This window comes from Orcinus orca, chromosome 3 (genome assembly GCF_937001465.1).
Source record: "Orcinus orca chromosome 3, mOrcOrc1.1, whole genome shotgun sequence".
In the NCBI taxonomy this organism is placed as follows: domain Eukaryota; kingdom Metazoa; phylum Chordata; class Mammalia; order Artiodactyla; family Delphinidae; genus Orcinus; species Orcinus orca.
The window spans coordinates 112,235,946-112,251,419 of NC_064561.1; the positions used below are offsets into that span (position 1 = coordinate 112,235,946).

The window sequence follows — 15,474 nt, forward strand, 5'->3', positions numbered from 1 at the left end:
AAGGTCCAAAGAGTAAACTTCTAGGCTTTGTGGGCCATTACAATCCCTGTTGTAGCTGCTCAACTGGGCAGTTGTAGCACAAAAGTAGCCATAGACAATACATAGACAAATGAGCATGGCTGAGTCTCAATAAAACTTTAGGAACACTGAAATGTGAATTTCATGTAATTTTCAAGTGTTAAAAAATATCATTCTTCTTGCAATTTTTTTCAACCACTTAAAAATGCAAAAACTGGGCTTTCCTGGTGGCACAGTGGTTGAGAGCCCGCCTGCCAATGCAGGGGACATGGGTTCATGCCCCGGTCCGGGAGGATCCCACATGCCGCAGAGCGGCTGGGCCCGTGAGCCATGGCCGCTGAGCCTGCGCGTCTGGAGCCTGTGCTCCGCAACGGGAGAGGCCACAACAGAGGCCACAAAAAACGCAAAAACTATTCTTAGTGTGCAACCATACAAAAACAGGAGGTGGGTTGTATTTGGCCCAGTGGCCAGTTTGCCAGCCCCTGTTTCAGACTATGAAGTTATTTAACAAACATTTATAAAATCCCATGGGAGATAACATTCAATTTGCAAGAATTTCATGTGATAGTATTTAATAACCAATCTAACACAAAAACTGCCCTAGTGTTTTGAAAAACAGTGTATTTCCATTTTAGTCTACTGATCTATGCTGGAGTTACTAATGAGTTATTAAATGTAGTGAACATGTACATGAATATCCAAGTGATACAAATTGACCTCAGACTTGTCATTAACCTGTTCTTTTGTCAGAGTAATCTCATGTCTGATGACTACTAAAAAAATACATGAATTAGTAAATCACAGACAGTTTTTCATCAGTCATAAGTGCATTGTGCTAATCTGCATATTTAAATCAGCTATGAAGTCTACGTAATGCAATCTAAATAAGCAAGTATGGAATGTGATTTTTATAGAAGGGGACTTAGGTGAACTGGTTGGAAGGTGGGGCTAGTCTTGGCCTATGTTTGCAAGATAACCATGTTATTTTCCTTTACACTGTAAATTTATGTGGGATTGATAAATATGGAAGAAAGGCTGTAGATTACAGAAGGGTGTAAAGTCTTCTCCTCAAAGTGCCTCTTTATGCCAACACTACAGCAGGCAAAAGCATCAGAGAACCTAAACTCAATCTTCCACAGAGAGGCATGTTACCTTGGGGAACCCATCTGACCTCACTGATCATCATTCATTTTGAAAACAGACATTAAACACCAACTGAAACTATGCAAAAAGCACCTTGCTAGATGCTGGAGATGATCAGACACTGTCTTTTAAAAGTCCAAAATTTAATGGACAGATCACAACAATTCAACATGATAAGTGCTCAATTAAATGTGTGCACAATGCAGTATAGGATATCAGAAGGGAAATTCACTAAGGAGCTTCACACAGATAATATGTGAGCTAATTCTTAAAGGGTAAGCATGGCATGGCACGCTATGGGAAGATGTTTAGAATTTATCCTGCAGACAATAAAGAGATAAAAGGTCTCTGAGATGGAGTGTGACATGTGCTAAAGCACAGGCAGCAAAGGTGAAATAAGCAATCAGACTGAGAGACATATCTGAGCTAAAGTGGGCTGGACTTCCTTGATCAGATGTGGGATGAAGTAGAGCAGTAGTCCAGAGGACTCACATTGCTAGCTTGGTGGACTGGGTGAATTGTGTGGACTCTGATCTTGGTATACAGAAAGAACGAAGTTTGGGGAGAAAATAACAGTTTGGCTTTGAAAAAAGTATGTTTAAGTTACCTGTATTGTATTCAGAAGACTCACAGTAATAGCAGCCTAAAATTAAAAGAAATGTCTGGGATAATGGGTTAGGTTAGGAGACTCTAATCCATGGAGAGCTGTGAGAGAAAATAGAAGAGGCTGAAGACAAAATCCTGGTAGACACAAAAGTGTTCCTGTTCATAAAATGGATATCATTATGGGTCTTAAAGAAACATTCTGAATGCACAGACAGGATTCAAGAAGTTCTACCAAAAATTATTTATTTGTTGACTAAGCGAATATTCATCGAATACCTTCTAGGTACCAAGCCCAGTGCTAGGTCACAGGTTTGCAGCAAAGAACCAGATTTAATGTATCAAAGAGTTTACAGTCTATTGTGGAGACACATTTAACAAGTAAACAAAGTAAATTAACTCTACACCATTCCAAGTACTAGGAAGAAAATGAGTAGAGTGCTATGATAGAATAACCAAGGACCTAGTTAGAAAATTTTTTTTTTTAATTATGGTTTGTCAGGACCAAATTTCTCTGAGGAGGTTTCATTTAAGCTGAGACCTGAGAGAAAAGATGAAGGAAGCATTCCAGGAAGATGATAGCAAATGCAAAATCCTTTTGTAAGAAAGAGCTTGGGACTTCCCTGGTGGTGCAGTGGTTAAGAATCCGCCCACCAACTCAGGGGACACAGGTTCGATCCCTGGTCTGGGAGGATCCCACATGCTGTGGAGCAACTAAGCCCGTGCACCACAACAACTGAGCCCGCGTGCCACAACTACTGAAGCCCGTGAGCCTAAAGCCCATGCTCTGCAACAAGAGAAGCCACTGCAATGAGAAGCTCGCGCACCACAATGAAGAGTAGCCCCCGCTCGACGCAACTAGAGAAAGTCCATGCACAGCAACAAAGACCCAACACAGGCAAAAAATAAATAAATAAAATTAAAAAAAATTTTTAATGTAATAAAAAAAAAGAAAGAGCTTGATTTGTTCTCAAAACTTCCAGAATGCCCATATGACTAGCAGATAAGCAGCAGGAGAGAAATAAAGGTAGAGATGGGGGTAGTGGACAGGCCTTATAAAGTCTTGTAAAACATGAGATTAGGATTTGAGAGTTTTTAAAAAAGAAAAGAGTTAAGGATGACTCCCAATTTTATGATTTTATTAACTATATCGATAGTTGTATAATCTGCAGAGGAAATGGAGACCCAGGAAAAGACAAATTGGGGGCTAAAATCTAGAATTTGATCTTACATATTAGGTGAAAGTATGTACAGATGGCAGAGTAAGGAATGTCAAAAAGGCATCTGGGTATATGAAGAAATACTTCGGGAGTATTTACCTTACATGTGATATTGCAAGGTATGAGAAGAAATGAGATTATCTGACAAGAGTGATATAGTAATATAGATATAGTGATATAGATTCAGTAAATGTTTGCTAAATGAATAGGTAAACAGCCCATTAAAAAATATGTCTATAAGTCAGACAGATATAGATTTACATCTTGACTGTGCCACTTGTGAGCTGTGTGACCTTGGGTAAATTACTTAACCACACTAAGTACAATTTTCTCATTTGTAAAAATGGAAATAATAATAAATAGCTCACTTGGTTGGTTTTAGGACTAATGAAATTATGGGTATAATGTGCTTAACAGTGCATGGCATATAGCAAATTCCAATAAGTGCTAACCTTCCACCACCCCAAGTCCACAACACCCCAATGCCATGGGTGAAACTTCTTACTGTATCTTTTTTTATTTTTTTACTGAAGCCTTTTATATGCCAAGTAGAGGATTATCTCCTCTCTCTTCCTGCCTTCCCTTCTTTTCCTTTCTCTTTCTCTCTCTCTTTCTATTGATATATATATATATATAAAATATTGATAGCAATATATAAAATAATAATATTATTATATATATGTCTCACATTCTTTTTCTCTTTCTTTTGAAATAGAAATTGAATGCCTACTTTACACTTAATGTTGCCACTCCCTTTAGATACTGGAGACAGCAGTGAACAAAAGTGTAATAGGGAAGAACACAAACAACCCTGTGCCTTTCATTATCCTGAAAATAGAATTAAACCAAATATCTACCTAATCTAATTAACAATGACAAAAATCAGTCCTACAAAAGAAAAAAGACCAAAAAAAATCTGTCAATTCAGTTTTTCTGGCACAGCTTAATAAATGAGCAATTGTAATCATTCTATTAAAATAAAGTTGCTTTCTCCCAAAACATTAGCATTTATGTCCTTAACCTTTTAGACTTACTTCTTGAGCAATAAAACTGAGGCAACACTGCCTAACCTGAGGGGTAAGGGTGGGAAGTAAATGAGACCATCTCCTGAAAGCATCTAGCACAAGGCTGAATACAATGCAGACAATTAACAAAGTTATTTGCAGCCCCCGCCCCTTCTCTTTCTTGTATTTTAAAAATAATTTCTGAAATAAAACACACACACACACACACACACACACACACACACACACCCACCCCACCCCTAGCTCAAGCTTTTACAGAAATGTCATAAAATAAACTTAAATCTTATCGAACACAGACAAATTTGAATTCTTTTTGGAAAAGAGTCTTCTTTATATTAAGAAAAAGGTGGCAGTTTTCTGTGTAAGGTTCTGAAAAATAAATCAAATACAAATATTAAAAAACTCACTCATGATTGAAACTCGGTCATATAAATATAGGTAGCTTATATCGTACAGAAATATGTCTTTGTTTTATGTGCATAAGTTCTTGAAATTTATATTTGAAAGACTTTTACTTATTTACTTAATGGTACTTATTAGAAAGTATAATCACAGTAGTTCTTGAAAAGTCACAAAAGGAAGTCCAAAAAGTTGGTATTTGACCAGAAGATGGCGCCAAGGTCCCAAAAATCTTTGTAGCAGGCAAACAAAACAGCATTCAAAAGTTAATTTAGGTCTAGAAGGTGAGCCATTTGCTTACTGACTTTTTTTTTTTTTTGCATTTTTGAGTGTTCTATTTATATCAAATTGGATAAAATGTGTGTATTTCTCAGACAGAAAAGACACGTCGAGGTAGGAATGTACCTTTCAATTATTCATGGGTACACTGGGGAGATTGTAAAAGTGCAGATTCTGATTCAGTAGGTCCGGTGGGCCTGAGTTCTATTTTTTTTTTTTTTTAACATCTTTATTGGAGTATAATTGCTTTACAATGGTGTGTTAGTTTCTGCTTCATAACAAAGTGAATCAGTTATACATATACATATGTTCCCATATCTCTTCCCTCTTGCCTCTCCCTCCCTCCCACCCTCCCTATCCCACCCCTCTAGGTGGTCACAAAGCACCGAGCTGATCTATCTCCCTGTGCTATGCGGCTGCTTCCCACTAGCTAGCTACCTTACGTTTGGCAGTGTATATATGTCCATGCCTCTCTGGCGCTTTGTCACAGCTTACCCTTCCCCCTCCCCATATCCTCAAGTCCATTCTCTAGTAGGTCTGTGTCTTTATTCCTGTCTTACCCCTAGGTTCTTCATGACATTTTTTTTCTTAAATTCCATATATATGTGTTAGCATATGGTATTTGTCTTTCTCTTTCTGACTTACTTCACTCTGTATGACAGACTCTAGGTCTATCCACCTCATTACAAATAGCTCAATTTTGTTTCTTTTTATGGCTGAGTAATATTCCATTGTATATATGTGCCACATCTTCTTTATACATTCATCCGATGATGGACACTTAGGTTGTTTCCATCTCTGGGCTATTGTGCTTACTGACTTTTGTGGTTACATACACCACCACCTTGAAGAGTCAGGGGAAATTATTTCCTAAGGGTCAAGACTCCTTTATGCAATCTTACCAGATTCTCGCTTTGCTGTTAATATTTTAATCTACAGATGAATCTTCTTCCTCATATGTATCTTAGTTTTCAACTTGACACTTTCAATGTTCCATTGTATATTTTAAAATCCAATCTACATGTTTCTGGATGATACTATGAGATTTTGAGACTTTGGTATTGATCTCATTACCATAATTCAGGTTTCAATATTCTCTTCTTTATTTTTAAATATAAGAAATAGAATATATTGAAACTGTAGATATTTAACATTATAAATGAATTTTTAAATTATTAGTAAAGAAAATTAGAAATTTTATCTTTTTTTTTAACTAAAGTTTGTATCGGTATTGATAGCTTAAGTTGTGCTATTACCTACAACCTCCAAAATCTCAGTGCATTAAGAAACAAAGGTTTATTTCTTGCTCACACTACAAGCCCATTGCAGGCTGTTTGGGGCTCTCTTTCGCATCAAACTCGTTCTAGGACCCAAGCTAGGGATCAATTGCCAATTGGCATATTCCTACAGTTGCTCAAAAGCTTCCATCCGGAAGTAACACTCTACTTTCATTCACATCTCATTGGCCAAAACCAGTCACATGGATACAACTAACACCAGGAGACCTATAAAGCCGAAAGCTGGAAATACATGGTGAAGAGACACTATATGCAAATCATAACTATTACATCACTCTATAATATAAAACATCTTATATGAATTTTTATGGCCTTACCAAATCTTCCTAGTGTTAAAGAAATGCAAAAGGTCTTTCTTTCACAGGCATTAAAACTGGTTGGATAGAAAAGACATATTTAAAAAACAAAATTCTTATGACAACCAATATCCATGCCAATAAATAAAGTGATAAAATAAAACTGTCACAAAGTGATAAAGAAAACTAGCTGAAGGAGAGGAGATTTATCTGAGTATTACAGGAAGTGTAGAATTTGTATTGATGTATCAGGAGGACATTTGAGACAATGGGAATGACCATGAGAAAGGACACAGAAGTGGGAATAAACAACTGTTGACTATGAATTATGTAAAACGACTAAGATCATTGTTTCCCTGACTTGCAAAAACAAAAAAAATTTAACAGAATAAGTATGTTGTGTGTGAGTGAGAATGAGAGAGAGAGAGTGTGTGTGTGTGTGTGTATCTGTGTTGTGTTTTTATGGTGGGGAGAAGTAGAGGAGTAGGGAGGTGGGAAGAAGGCAACCATCAAAGTTGCCAACTTGTACTTTTCCCAAGGAAGATGTTTTTTAAAATTCTGCCATCAACTACCAGCATTTTATGAAAAATGAACATTTTATCACAAAAAGCAGGACAAATAATCTCAAATTTTTTGAGTATACTACTCTAACCACATTTTCCATATTTTTATCATTTTACTATGGGCCAGTGAAAACTTTGTCACAAGCCAGCTTCTGTGAGTAACTGACCTGAATACAGAGAGTCCAAATTGAGATGAATGAGAAAGTGAGCACATCTTCAAAACAAAGCTGAGTAATTTCACCTGGTTGGCAACCAGTAACTACTGTACATCTTTGAGTAGAGGGCCAACTAGAATTGGGGTGTGGAGGTGGAAGGGGAGCCTAGAAGAAAGAACATCCAGAATGACCTGCAGTAACTCAGAAAGATACGGGGGCCTGGATTAGGATGCAGACAGAGGAAAAGGAGAGGCATGGTGGAAAGAAACCAAAAAGAGAACCTTAAAAATAAATCTCTACTGTTGGGCTTCCCTGGTGGCGCAGTGGTTAAGAACCCACCTGCCAATGCAGGGGACACAGGTTTGAGCCCTGGTCCGGGAAGATCCCACATGCTGCAGAGCAACTAAGCCTGTGTGCCATGACTACGGAGCCTGTGCTCTAGAGCCCGTGAGCCACAACTACTGAGTCCACGTGCCACAACTACTGAAGCCCACGCGCCTAGAGCCTGTGCTCTGCAACAAGAGAAGCCAGTGCAATAAGAAATCCGCGTACCACACGAAGAGTAGCCTCCGCTCGATGCAACTAGAGATAGCCCGCGTGCAGCAACAAAGACCCAACGCAGTCAAAAATAAATAAATAAATTTATTTGTTTAAATAAATAAAAATACACCTCTACTGTATAGCACAGGGAACTTTACTCAATGCTCTGAGGTGATCTAAATGGGAAGGAAATCCAAAAAAGAGGGGATATATGTATATGTATAGCTGACTCACTTTGCTGTACAGTAGAAACTAACACAACATTGTAAAGCAACTATACTCCAACAAAAAATATTTTTTTAATTTAAAATAAATAAATAAACCTATTCTCCCCCCGTTGATACCTCCCACCTCCCTATCCAGGAAGGTTTTCTTCTAATGGTTTGTAAAATAAAGAGTTCTTGGGCTTCCCTGGTGGCGCAGTGGTTTAGAGTCCGCCTGTCGATGCAGGGGACATGGGTTCATGCCCCGGTCTGGGAAGATCCCACATGCTGCGGAGCGGCTGGGCCCGTGAGCCATGGCCACTGAGCCTGCGCGTCCAGAGCCTGTGGTCCAGAGCCTGTGGTCCAGAGCCTGTGCTCCGCAACGGGAGAGGCCACAACAGTGAGAGGCCCACGTGCCACAAAAAAAAACAAAAAAAAAAACCAGAAAAAAACAGAGTTCTTAAATGTCTGACACATCAAAATGTTCCATAGATCTTGAAAAAAATGCTATATAAACAAAGTTATAACTAGGCAATTAGAAAGTATTTCAACATCCTCCACTGTTCTGGGGCTATCACTTAAACCTTCATCTAGTAGACTTGACCCCAGGGGAATGCAGCAAACTAATCATGTTTACATAATGCTAATCTCACTTGTGTTTTTACTTTCATTGTGACCCATTCAACCACAACGTCTATGAAAACAATACTACTTAAGCACTAAATGGTTAGTTATTTATAGGTGTGTAACTCTGGAGAAAGAAGGCATTACTTAGATTAGACTACAAGTATTTATCAGGAGTTATTGAAACCATGAGTATATTTTTTATCTTCAAGTAGTTTTAACCTAACTCTAAATCACAGTGTTTTCCTTTGAGGTAAAATAATGCTTTATTTTTCTAAAAAAATAAAAGCTTTGTTGCATTAACTTTAAAATCATATTTCTTTATACAGGGCATTCTTCTCCACTGCAAATAAATTGACAGATGCCTTAATTTTTAAAAGATGAATAAAAATCCAACATCCAATCAAGTTCATTATAATGTTATGCATCATTTTGGAAAATGCCTGCTGCCATATGTTTTTAAAAAATACCAAGAGTATTTTAAACGTAAAAATTGTCAGGCCTATCAAAACATACAGACAGTAACAGCAGAAATAGCTAAGCACCCCCACCCGAGTTTAAAACATGAAACAGAAAATTAAATTTCCTGTGTACCTCCACACACACCCTAATCCCATCCCAGAGATAAACTCTATCTTAATTTGATGTTTATCATTATGATCCTGCATGTTGCTATATCTTTACTACTTATATAAGCACCTACAATGTACAATATTATTTGGCATATTATTAAACTTTATACACATAGTATTCTAATGTACAGATGCTTCCCCATTTTGCTTTTTCATCCAATATAATGTTGGTATTTAGCTACAAATTGACACATATGACACTATAGGTCATTCAGATTTTCTACCACATACTATTTACTTACCCACTCTTCTATTGTTGGAATTTGATATTTTTCCATACTTATTTTACGAACAATGCTGTAATCAGCCTTCTTGCCCCAGTCTTCTCATACACATATGCAAGACTTTGTCTGAATTCCACATTTCAAGGTACATCGCTGACCTGACACAGCCTCTCATTAGCAGTGTGAATTCTTTCTGTTTCTCCTCCTCACCAAAACTTTTTTTAAATGAAATTTTTAAATTTTATGCCAGTTTGATGAGAGTGAAATAGTGTTGCAATGAGGTTTGAATTTCCTTTTTCATGATTACAAGTGAGGTTAAGCATCTTTTCTTGTGTTAATGCCCATTAAGTTTTTCTCTTCTGTGAAATGCCTCTTCATATCTTCACCTATTTCTCTATCAAGTTGCTGATGTCTTTATTATTGATTCTGTAGGATTCTTTGTACATCTGGAATATCATTCCTTTGAAAGTCAGTAATAAGCACTGCAAATATCTTTCCATCTGTGGCTCATTTTCATTTTCTTCCTTTTTAATGCTTTTTTAATGTACATAAAGTAATATGAGGAGGAATACCTACCAGGCAGCTTCATCTCTTTGTTTTATGGTTTGTACTTTTTATATCTTGTGTCTTGTTTAAAATAATAATCACTATTCTGAGGGCATAAAGATACTTCTTTATATTTTATTCTAAAATTTTTTAAGTTTTTCATTCACATTGAAGACTTTAATGGACCAAAAATATATTTTTGAGTATGATGTTAGATAAAAATCTAATTTTTTTTCCATATGGGCCAAGAATTGTTGTGGCATCATTTATGAAACAGTGCATCCTTTTCTCCTTGATTTTTATAATATCTCTGTCATTTATCAATTTTCTATATGTGTGAGGATCTGATTCTGAGCTTGTATTCTTTCCCAGCATTAGGAAATTTTCAAAGAACAAAGCCTTATCTAACTTTTATCACTCATTATCTGAATTTTTTTTCTATAGGTGAAGTGTAAATTACAAGAACATTTACAACTCCATCTTCAAAAAGACTGAGGAATGAACTTAATAAAATAGGTGTATACTTTATCACTTAGCAGCATAAATTTTAACACAAAACCCTGATTCCCTGAGAAATACTTCACATTCTTATGATCATTTCAAGTCAGAACAATCAATTCCAAGTTTTCCCTTTTTCCCTTCCACCTGCGGTGGCAGTGAGATGAACCATTGTCCACAAAGGGAGAATTTGCTGAGAAAGAGAATGAGAGAGAAGCCGGGGTTGGGGGAGAAGTGCAGGTGCACGCACATACATATACACACACACACACACACACCATGGCTCATTGCTTTCTTTTCTCTTCTAGTTCATCGGCTGTTTGCTTAGACTCTTTCCCATGCATCTTCCTTAAATCTGATATCCCATTTGAGACCCAACTTGTGATGAAAAAGCAAGGCGCCACTGGAGCCAGACCGCTTTTGTTGAGTCCTGCCTGTCACTTTCTAACTGTAAGACCTTGGTCCTATTACTTAACCTCTCTGTGCCCCAGTTTCCTCACTGGTGAAATGTAGATTAAAATGATACCTACCTCACAGGGCTGTTGTGAAGAATAAATGAATTAGCATAAGTAATATTTCTAAGGCATTTAAGAAGTACAAGTGCCAATAGATGCTATTCCACTGTGTTTTGGCTTCCAGTGTGGTAAGAAAGAACTCTGTTATCACTCTGAGATTTTCCTCCTTGTAGAACCTGCTCTTTCTGCCTGAAGTCATGTACCATTTTCTATTAATGATTGGAGTTCAGAGATTTCATCATGATATACTAAGTGTTTTCCCTCATTGCTCCAGCCTAGAACCTGGTGAGATATTATAATCTGCACACTCATTTCTTTCATTTTATGGAAACTGACTTCGTTTGTTTAATTACTGTCTGACTTCCTTTTTCCTCTTCTGGAACTACCATTATTCACTTGTTAGACCTTTTGGACACATTTTCTAGGTATCTAATTGCTTTTCTCAGATTCCCAGCTCTTTGTTTACTCTGCACTTGGAGAAATGTCTTGGTGCGATTTTCAGACAATTTCAGATTTCAACAATGAGCACCCTCTCCCCAAGTTCTTCTAATAAATTATTTATTTGGTTGGTTTGCTTGTTTTGTTTTGTTTTTGGCTCCAGAAAGCCTCTTTTGTGCTGCATGTTTATTTCCTTGGGTGCTCTTCTTATTTTTGAATTCAGGATTTCCTTTTTCTCCATCCAAAAGCTCTATTTCACTGAATATTCTGCCTGATTTTCCCTCTGGCTTCTGAGCCCCAACTCCTTCTTGACTTTAGAAACCAAGGAGACTGGGTTTACTCATGCTAAGCCTGGACTGACCCTGTACCCCAGGGTCCGAAGTCTCCCCTGAAACCACTGCTTTCTGGCTCTCCTCTGCCCACTCAGCCACTGGCCTCACACCCTACCTGCACTCAGCTTTCTCAGTTACATCCAGGAGAAGCACAAAGAGTGGAATTGGGAGTGAAAATGAAGCAAAAACTTTCCCATATACTACCTTCCCAGCAACTTCTTATGCAATTTATAAAAACTAAGAGGAAAAAGGCTGGAAGAAAACACACTCACAGAAGTAGGTGTACCACATAGAAATTTTATGGGTGGGGACATGTTTGTTATTTCTACAATTTCCAAATATTCTAAAATGAATACACATGATTTTAATAAACAAGAAAGTTACATGTTGTTATTCATTTTAAAGCCAGCTGTTGGCTGCTCGTATGCTATTTTAAAAGTCTATGCTTATTATTGGCTGAAATGTGTCACAGGCTTTATAAATGATAAATAAGTTACTATTAAGATTTAGTTTCAATTAATTAGAATACACTTCTAATCCAAATTACTGAATTAAAGATGAGGATTAAAATGAGATCCAACAAATATTTCACCATAACATACCATAAATTGTTATAGATCATGATTGACTACAGATAATTTTATATAGATTTCAGTATTCAAGCATATCTATTGGAATTCCTAAGGATCATTCTGTTAGCAGTAGCTCACTTTCATAATTTACCAATGAAAATTTTCTATTTCAATAGGTGAAACAATATTTTGGAAAAATGTCTGCCCTGAGTGAATATTTACCTCTATATATTCTTAATTTTGAACTTTTTCTTTGCAATTAAAAAGTACACATGCATGATTTAAAATTTCAAACAGTACAAAAAGGTACATAGTGAGGGCTTCCCTGGTGGCCTAGTGGTTGAGAGTCCGCCTGCCGAAGCAGGGGACACAGGTTCGTGCCCTGGTCCGGGAAGATCCCATATGCCGCGGAGCGGCTGGGCCCGTGAGCCACATGGCCGCTGAGCCTGCACGTACGGAGCCTGGGCTCCGCAACAGGAGAAGCCACAACAGTGAGAGGCCCGTGTACCACAAAAAAAAAAAAAAAAGAAAGAAAAAGGTACATAGTGAAAATGAGGCTTATGGACCACTCATTTTGCCCCTCACCAAGTACTAACAGTTTCTTGAGTATCACTCCAAAAAATGTACATATCTCACCAGGTTCTAGGCTGGAGCGATGAGGGAAAACACTTAGTATATCATGATGAAATCTCTGAACTCCAATCATTAATAGAAAATGGTACATGACTTCAGGCAGAAAGAGCAGGTTCTACAAGGAGGAAAATCTCAGACTGATAACAGAGTTCTCTCTTACCACACTGGAAGCCAAAGTATACAAGTATACATGTGCTTATACTTCCTTTTTAAAAATGCAAGCATACAGTAATACTGTCCTGCACCTTGCTTTTTTCCAAGCAGCAACATATCTTGGAGATCATTCCTTTTTTTCAATGGCTGTGTAGTGTTCCATTTCTATGAAATCATTCAGTGGGTTTCCCTGATCACCCACAAGGGTAATTATTATCTCCACTTTACTGATAAGGAACTGGGGTTCGAGGTTTCATAGACAGGAGAGTCAGAATTCAGAAAAGATTTGAAATATTGCAATATCCTATCTTAATTTTCAGTTTTATGCTTCAGAAATGTACTTAATTTAATCATTATGCTTCTGTGTTGAAAAAGATACTGCCAAGTGATTCTTTTCATTTCACCAACTGCTACTATTTCTGGCGTGATTTTGTTTTCCTAAGCAGAATTCCTTTCCAATTCCACATGCCTCTCTTGTGGGGCTGTAACCGGTGCACTGGTACTGGCCTGTAGAGGGCACAGCTGTTGAAGACCCTAGCAATACTTCCATCTCTCAGGCCATTTCCTCACACAGTCTTGATTTCCTTTTCCCCAGCACCGGAGACTCCTCCAGCTCTTTCCCTTTAACAGGACAAGTATACTGACAAACTCTTCTCATAGGGTGGTGGGTGCTAGACTAAGCTATTTGACTATAAGTTAAAGTAAATTTGGGTGGCCAGCATTTCTAGGTCTCAAGCTTATTTTCATTGTGTTCTGCAGTTACCACAAGGAAAGAGCTGCAGAGTTAGCTCCAGAAAGAGGCTTGGCGGTGGCTTCAGGGCCTGTGTAGCCCCAGGCAAAAGGAAAGCCACCACTCCTTATTCACCTTCCCAAGGTAGACATCAGGTATTCAATCCCTGCACTCTATGCTGCTGAGACCTGATTAGGATTCACAGTCTCTCAATACAGCATTCTAGGCAGGCACTCCCAAGTGATTGCCAATGACCAGGAAGATTACACTCTCCCAGGTTTCACCTAAAGCACAGATGAGGCAAATTCCATTCTTCCACAGTGACATGTCTTTCTCATTATACACAAAGTGATTCTTATTACCTCTCCTGGTGGTGTTTTTTTGAACTTGATTTTTGATGGGTATAATATTATTATTTTATTCAGTCCCCAATTGTGAACAATTTGCTTTTTTTCAATTATCTGATGCTTTCAAGTGTAATATTAACCACCATTACAGTTTAATTACTGAGTTCTCATATCTAATCTAAATAAATCTATTTAAGTAACTGATCTGTGATCAGGGCTTTGCTGAATTTATCTATGATCTCATTGGTGCAATACAGCTCAGAGATGCACATTTACAAGAGTATCAGATGGGGTAGTTGCACTTGCTGTGAAATAATATTATGCATTTTTATATCTTACAAGGATGTATGCTTTTAGTTTATTGCAAGTATATAACGAACCATCTAATATACCCTGGATTCTGGACACTAGAGGATAATGTTCAGCCTAAAAAGGTGAATAAAAATTTGTTCACATTCTATTGTAACTGAAATGGAAACAGATCTACATGACAGGAGGATGTTAACTAAGTTTTAGCAAGAGGCCCATAGTCTAGAGAATCTGGCTCCTTTAAGGCCCTAGTTTACCTTATAGTGGAGCTGCCTCTGCAAGGCACTTCCCTAAAAGAACAGGAAAGGGTGTGACCCTTGTCAACAGTTGAAAGAGCTGGGCTTTGGAATTAATCACTGCTCAGTGTCTTACCAGCTGTATGATACTGAGCAAGTTATTAATCTTTAAAAGTCTCAGTTTCCTCATATGTAAGAAGGAAGTAATATCTTCTAACTTGCAAGGATGATGTCCTAAAGATGAGAAATAGGTTTAAAAAGTTTTTAAGACAAAGTTTTTTTGGTTTCTTATGAAGTTGCTGTTTCTGATGTTTTTATTAGAATTAAAGCTGAGCAGGCAGTGTTGCACAGGCCTGGGTCTGGGAAGTGACTCCAGGGTTAATTAGCAAGAGGTCCACAGACTACTGAGTAGTTTTCCTCCTATGTGGTTTGGATCTCTGATCCAGGCTCTGAAACCCAGAAATTGGCTTATTCTTTCCAGGTAGACGTGATTCACCAGATGCTGATCCTTGGGGATGTATGCACAAAACATTTCTTTCCATTCTGTCACTGGGTACCCATTGAGGCTTCCCTGATGCTCTGGCACCTGTAACTGTAAATGCTGTCACTATGCTTTATTCTCTCTGTAGCTTTTTTACTACTTGAAATTGCATTCTAAGCTGATAGGTTAACTTGTTCATTATTTGACTCCACCATTAAAAATATAAATTCCATGAGGGAAGGCAATTTGTCTCTCATTTTTACCATTTGATCCTCAGTGTCTAGAAGAGTGGCTGGAATGTACAGTGATTTCAACAGATAATTTGTTAAATGAATAAATGATTTAAATAATTGTACTCACTCTGTGCAGCTGAACATAAAACTCAGCTCTGATTCAAGAACTACTAAATAATTCACTCATACAAAAATACTATTGGGCAATGTTGATTTTACTGAACATTTT

General features: G+C 37.6%; 1 long non-coding RNA gene across 1 annotated transcript in view; it reads right to left on the reverse strand.

Annotated features, from left to right (window-relative positions):
- Window positions 1-288: 288 nt before the first annotated feature.
- LOC117195725 (uncharacterized) overlaps window positions 289-15,474 on the reverse strand; it is a 45,378-nt gene continuing 30,192 nt past the window's right edge. The window contains exon 4 of the long non-coding RNA XR_004475523.2: window positions 289-4,378. This is a non-coding gene — a long non-coding RNA (uncharacterized LOC117195725). The remainder of the gene's footprint in view (window positions 4,379-15,474) is intronic.